This window comes from Cyanistes caeruleus, chromosome Z, assembly GCF_971803275.1.
Source record: "Cyanistes caeruleus chromosome Z, bCyaCae1.hap1.1, whole genome shotgun sequence".
Classification (NCBI taxonomy): domain Eukaryota; kingdom Metazoa; phylum Chordata; class Aves; order Passeriformes; family Paridae; genus Cyanistes; species Cyanistes caeruleus.
This window is the reverse complement of record NC_141732.1, coordinates 10,606,465-10,612,745: the sequence shown is the minus strand read 5'-3', so window position 1 is coordinate 10,612,745 and position 6,281 is coordinate 10,606,465.

Here is a 6,281-nt window from a genome sequence, read left to right as displayed (position 1 = left end):
TACCTATACATTGATTCACACCCTAACTATGTAGGATATGTAACAATAGCATTTCCTAATCTTGGCACAACATAAACCATTTTGATAACTTAGAGTAATCTGACTACCAAATAATGCTCACACCTATTTAGACAGAAACCTAAGACCTTAATAAGCTGCAACATTTTAAGCATTTAAAATGTAGATCTAAGGAACTGTGAAGATTTTAAATTACCAAGTAAGCATCACACTGGTCTAGGCAACACAATGAATCATTGTGAATCACCTAGCAGAAACTGCAATTCAACTTCAAAGCAAAAATTAGTGGCTTGAACCTCTGGGTGGAGCGAGCTATAAAACACTAACATCAGCTTTTGTATGTAGCAAGCTCATTAGAGAAAGCTAACCCTGCCCAGTACCTTGTACTACTAATTTAAGGACTCTTCTTGCAACTCACCTTCTTTTCCTATGCTCTTTCACTGTAAATGCAAATGCAGCAGGTAATGCCACTGTAGTATATGAACACATTTTCTCTCTCTGCAATAGTCTTTCCCCTTTTTACTTACTTTATTCTCTGCAGCACCTTTCTAAAGATTCCTGTTTTCAGCACTTCCAGAGAAGGGTTTCAGAAGAATTCTCATGCCATTTGGCCAATCTCCTCTAGGATATTCCTCTTCTCCTTGCACTGTTCAGACTTCTTATGATTTTAAATTGTGAAGACTGAACTAAAATCAGTGAATGCCCTGGGTTTGAATTTGTGAGAAATGGGCATTTGGTGGAAAGCTACAGGGTTCCTCCCCTCTTGCACTCTGCTCTTCTATCTGTTCTCCTGAGCAGATGAAGAACAAACTTTTCTTCCCCTGTGTGTACTTGGAGACCCATAACTGAAAACAGGCTGGAGACACACCATACCACCCAGAAGAAACAGGTGATTTAAAAATTATTCTTCAAGTACCAGAAAGCCAAACTCTTGCCTACTATCAGGCCTTTTCCAGTACTCTAGCATGTGCAGGATAAATGCTGGGTACAGTTTTAACCAATTTACACTGTCAAAACCATGTGTTCAAATCTTCATTATGGATGAGAATCAGACACAGGGCCTCTCAGTCTTATATAACTCAGCTGTGTGTATGCCTGCATGCACAAAGAGAAGAATGAAAGTGAACTAAGAAAATGCCTCCCTACTTAAAAAGAACTAATTAAAAAATGGAATCCAAAACAAATGAGCTAACTCATCTTAAAAGGCAGAGAAGCACAGCCCACGCAGGAGAAAGAGCCAGGCTACTGACATCCCCTCTCCAGAGGATAAAGGAGAACAACTGTGAAAAGTCCTCCCTTCACTTTCTCCAGAGTACCAAGTGCAGGAGTTGAGGAGACATTAATCATGTTCCACCCTCTGTATCTGAGGAAAAATCTCGGGGGGGTGGGGGGCTGGGATGAGGGGAATAATGTGACCTACCTTTGGGATCAGATTTTATAATGAAATATAACCAGCTCTTTGTTGGAGAGGTTCTCAATTCCTGGGTCTGTGTAAGTGGGAAGTTAGCTGCGTTTCTCTGTTTTACAATGGGAAAGATTTCCATCAAATCTCTCTGTCTCAGGATACCTTCCGGCAAGGAAGGGGGAAACTTGTACTTCTTGCAGCTTAAATATACTCCAAAGCTGTCCTTTCAGACAGCATGTAAATTCAGACTTTTGATGGTCAGCACTGGTGCCACTACTCAATTAGAGGCTGTGTTATTAGGGCTCTCAGATGTGTGGGTGCTCTGTAATAATTTCATTTTAATATGATTAATGTTCTTTCTAGTTCAAGATGATTTCTTGTATTGCTTTGCAGAGTCAAACAGTTTACACCCCAGTGGTGGTTGAACTTCACAGGGAAGGTGAAGTGATTCACACATATACATATGTTTTGTCTTTAAAAAGACTTTGGCATCCTACAGGACAAAAGACATATTTAGAAATGCAAGTCATCTTTGTCATCAATAAATTAGATGTTGAAACACAAAAGCCAGATTCAGAGGCATGAAAATTATTTAGTTTCATTTATATTTAAAAATATGGGCAATATAAACCACAGTGCTCATGAAATTGTTCAAGCTGGTTTTAATAACAGTCATTATGTTAAAAAATGAAACTTCTCCTTGTGTCAGAGATGAACTGGGAGGAAACAAAGGAAGAGAAGTAACTCCTGCAGGACCTTTATGCCCTTCTAGAACTGCTGCTCATCATTCTTTCTTTCAGCAGCTCCCTTGCTCCTTTTGTACAAAAGATACCACTACCTAATGAAACAATTAAGGCCTGACAACTTAAATACACTCTTCTGCTCTTTTCAAGAATAAGTACCAGCCATCAAGACAAACTATCCCCACTGCTTCACTATCAGCAGAGTCATTGCTATCCCAGATAGAGCGCCCTAAAAATAAAAGCCATTCTCTATGTGCAGCTTCATCAAGTCAGGTCAGGTCAGCCCTGCAGGGTAGACAGCACTGTACTAATTTTATTAGTCTATTTTTAAACATGACCTCCTTAGATCTTCTAGTGTGTCCCACATAACAATGCAGAATTGACACATTGTATTCAAGTTTCATGTACTCCAATCCACCCCCAATTTCTGAATATCTCACCCAGTTAGTACATTTTCTATCCAAATCTGTGGTTATATTTGGCTTAACAGCTTAACCTGTTGTGGCACAAATGATGGTTTAATGTCACCTGTTGGCTGTTCAGGAGTCATGAGTTGAAATCAAAATGCACATCTGCAAGATTGATCTCCGCTACCACTTAGTGTCCCTGGCACTATTTCACAGAGGGTTCCATCCCCTAAAACAACTGAGTTTTACAAGCCTGTGAAAGTAGTTGCAGAGGAAGGGTTTCATCCTGTGTTTCCTCAGATACACTGATGGCTGGAAGTCACCCCGAGTATGGTTTTCTCCCAGAGATAACATAAAAATTCTTAGGTTTTTCTGGTACATGTAAGGAATTTTATCCTCGATAGCTCTCCTACCAAAACACCAAGGTCATTCAGGCTCTTAGATAAGAGTTATAGTGCCAGCAGAAGACACAAAAATAGAAGAATTGCCCGTGTTTATCAAGGCAAATTGACAGAACCCCATTGGCACATAGATTTACACCAAGCTGCAACTCTCAGATTACCATTCATATTTGGATTTTTACTCTAGCTGACACTGGGCAGGTACATATGTTATAGGGCAACTTTTTCAAACATGAGCTGAATAAAAAAGTGCTTTTCCTTCCCTTGCATCTATTCCTGACCTGAAACAATGTCAAGGCAAACAAAAGACATTTGTTTTCATTCATTTCAGTTGGTGCCATAGTGGTGGTTTCAGAAAATACCAAGAATACATTCAGTGTTCAGCATGTGCACAATAATGTCACAGAATCCTATGTGAAAGGAAGGTAAGAAAGAGGAACCAGACTGTATTCAGCAGTTTGGTGAAACAAGTTCCTTAGACATTCAAATTGTAATTTTTATCATAAGCAATGCCATATTGGCAAGGATGAGATGGGAACATCTGTTAAGAGCTTTAGGTGGAGTCTGTGGACAGCATCCTCAGTACCCTGTCGCACTATGCCTTGAAATATCCATTCTCTTCCCTTGCAGGGGTGGATGACAGTTGGGGTTTGTGTGGCAAGGCTGTCACCAGAAGGGGAGAAGGGACCTACAGGCATGGCTTTTGTCACAAGCTGTCACAAGCTTGCCCTGTCTATTGATGCCAATGCCAGCTGGAGCCAGGGTGGAACCACAGCTGGCCATGGCTGAGGCCATCAGTGATGGTAGGCAGCTGCATCTCAGGGATAACAAATTTAAGAAGGGGAAAATGGTACAGTGTGGAAGCAGCTGGGGGAGCCAAGTGAGAATGTGTGAGAGAAACAACCCTTCAGAGCTCAAGGTTGGGGAAGAAGGAGGGGCAGGAGGTGCTCCAAGTGCCAGAGCTGAGATTCCCCTGCAGGTGCAGCCTGTGGTGAAGCCCCTGTGCCCCTGCAGTCATGGGAGATAAATGGGGAGCAGAGAGCCACCTGGAGCAGGGGGATGCCCAAAAGGGGCTGGAGCAAGCCTCTCCAGGAGAGAGGAGATGGACAGAGGAGCCCACACTGGAGCAGGTTTCATGGTAGGACTTGTGACCCTGTGGAGACCTAAGCTGGAGCAGACTGTTCCTGAAGGACTGCACCCCATGGAGAGGGAGCCTCATGTTGAGGGAGGGGAGGGAAAGGGAAAGGGAAAGGGAAAGGGAAAGGGAAAGGGAAAGGGAAAGGAAAAGGAAAAGGAAAAGGAAAAGGAAAAGGAAAAGGAAAAGGAAAAGGAAAAGGAAAAGGAAAAGGAAAAGAGATTTTTGAAGGCTTTTCTGCCAGGACAAAACTGGCTCATTCCAACAACAAAGGACTGTAGAAAACAAACATTTCTTCATAGGAATAAAGCATCTAGCATTCTAGTGAACAGGACAGTTTTAGGCACCAGTATGTCTGTGTGGACACAGTGTGTCTAATGTATGGGTTCCAAAGACATTGTGAGGGTTTGTTCAGGTAATTTTATGTTTTGCTGCCCTAGCACAGCAATGCTGCCACTAGCCTGTTCAGCCAGATGACAACAGAGCCCAGTATTATATCACATAAATACACCAAAGGAATCCAAGGAATCACTGTTAATTGGTCAGATGCTGATTCAAACCTGACAAAATATGTACATCATCCCTGTTTCTCTCTGCTCTTCTATCTGCTTTCATTCCATATTGTCTCCCACAAATGATTGAGATGGCAATGAACAAAGGATGAGAGACAAACAAACACAAGGTCTGCGTTTATCAGACACAGTCTGAAAGACTTGCTGCTCTTATAGGAAGCAACCCTAATATCTACTTCTGCCACTGGGCAGATCAGCCTGCCAGCTTCACACCTGGGTCACTAACATTTTCTCAACTTCTCAGAAAAATGTAGAAGAGACACACCAAAAATATCTTAGAAACATTTTCATGACTTTTTTGTTCGGTTGATTTGGGGTTTGTTTTAGGGTATTTTTTGTTTGTTGATTTGATTTTTTTACAGTCAGACAGAAGAATGCTGAAGAACAACAAACTACAGAGTTGCTAACAAATATATTGGTTTGAAATATATATTTGTAGCTGGGCTTATGCAGGACAAAGGAAAAGGTTCACACAAATCAATCAGAAATTATTTTCATCTCTCTCAGTACAATATGCCTTTGCACCAAATCCTGACAGGCTGAGATGTCTCCCCAGTACAGCTTTTGGAATTTGAAGCCCCCACAAACATGGCTTCTGAGTATTTTGTTTTGGCAATTCCTGTCCAGCCATCTCTGCTGATGTGAGGTTCAGAAGTGTTGCTAAGTGGCAATTCTACTGCAAAGCAAAGATGTATCTGTGCTTGAAGAGCTTAAATCCTTCCAAAATAAAAATGCAGCAAAATGACCTTTTCTTCTGTTTGTTCTGTTGCAGCAGTGTGTTCATGTAGTGATTTTCAGGGCTTGTAGCTGACTGTTTCTGCAGGACGTTGGCATTCATTGCCTTCTTTGTTTCTGCATAAATATGTAAAAAACAAAAGTGTCATGTTGTTTGAACAGATTTCTGGCCAGCCTTAATTTAGAACTGGAGTGTGTGCACATAATTGGCTATTTCAGACTATCAGTCTACTCCAAAAGGTTTGCTTTGTTTAGTTAAGAGAGAAAAAAGAGAGTTGGTGGCACTAATTCTTGGAGGCTGGAATTATCATATCAAACAGTGTTCTAAACTTGGGACATCCCAGTGTCTCTTCATCTTGTTCATGTTTTTGGAACAAACAGTGCATGACTTAGACTCAATTTTCATACGCATCATAATTCCAGCCAAAGGGAAAAATAAAAAGAAAAACTTACATTGTTATGACATGGCTATAAATACAGATATTGAATTATAACAGTAAAATATGTTATGCAAATTGCACCTAATTTTAAAACAGCCCAATCTGACTGCCTCCAGAGTGTAGAATTATAACACATTGTTCAAAATCTTAGTTAATTTTTTACACCTTCCAGCTATTCCTATTATTCCAAGTTTTAAGTTCTAAAAGCCATTGAAAAGGATTTATATTGCCATGTAAAAAAGTAAGTGGGCAGACCTGCAAAGCACTCTGAGTTATTTGTTTGCTTCAGGTGAGTAACTGGTGACTGCTCCTTCTTCTGCTCACTGAGCTTCTGGTGTCTGCTCCCTTCTGTGATGTTAGACAACAAGATTTACAAAGATGCCATTTGGCAGGATATTTTAGAGAGATTTGTTATGAGTGTTTTT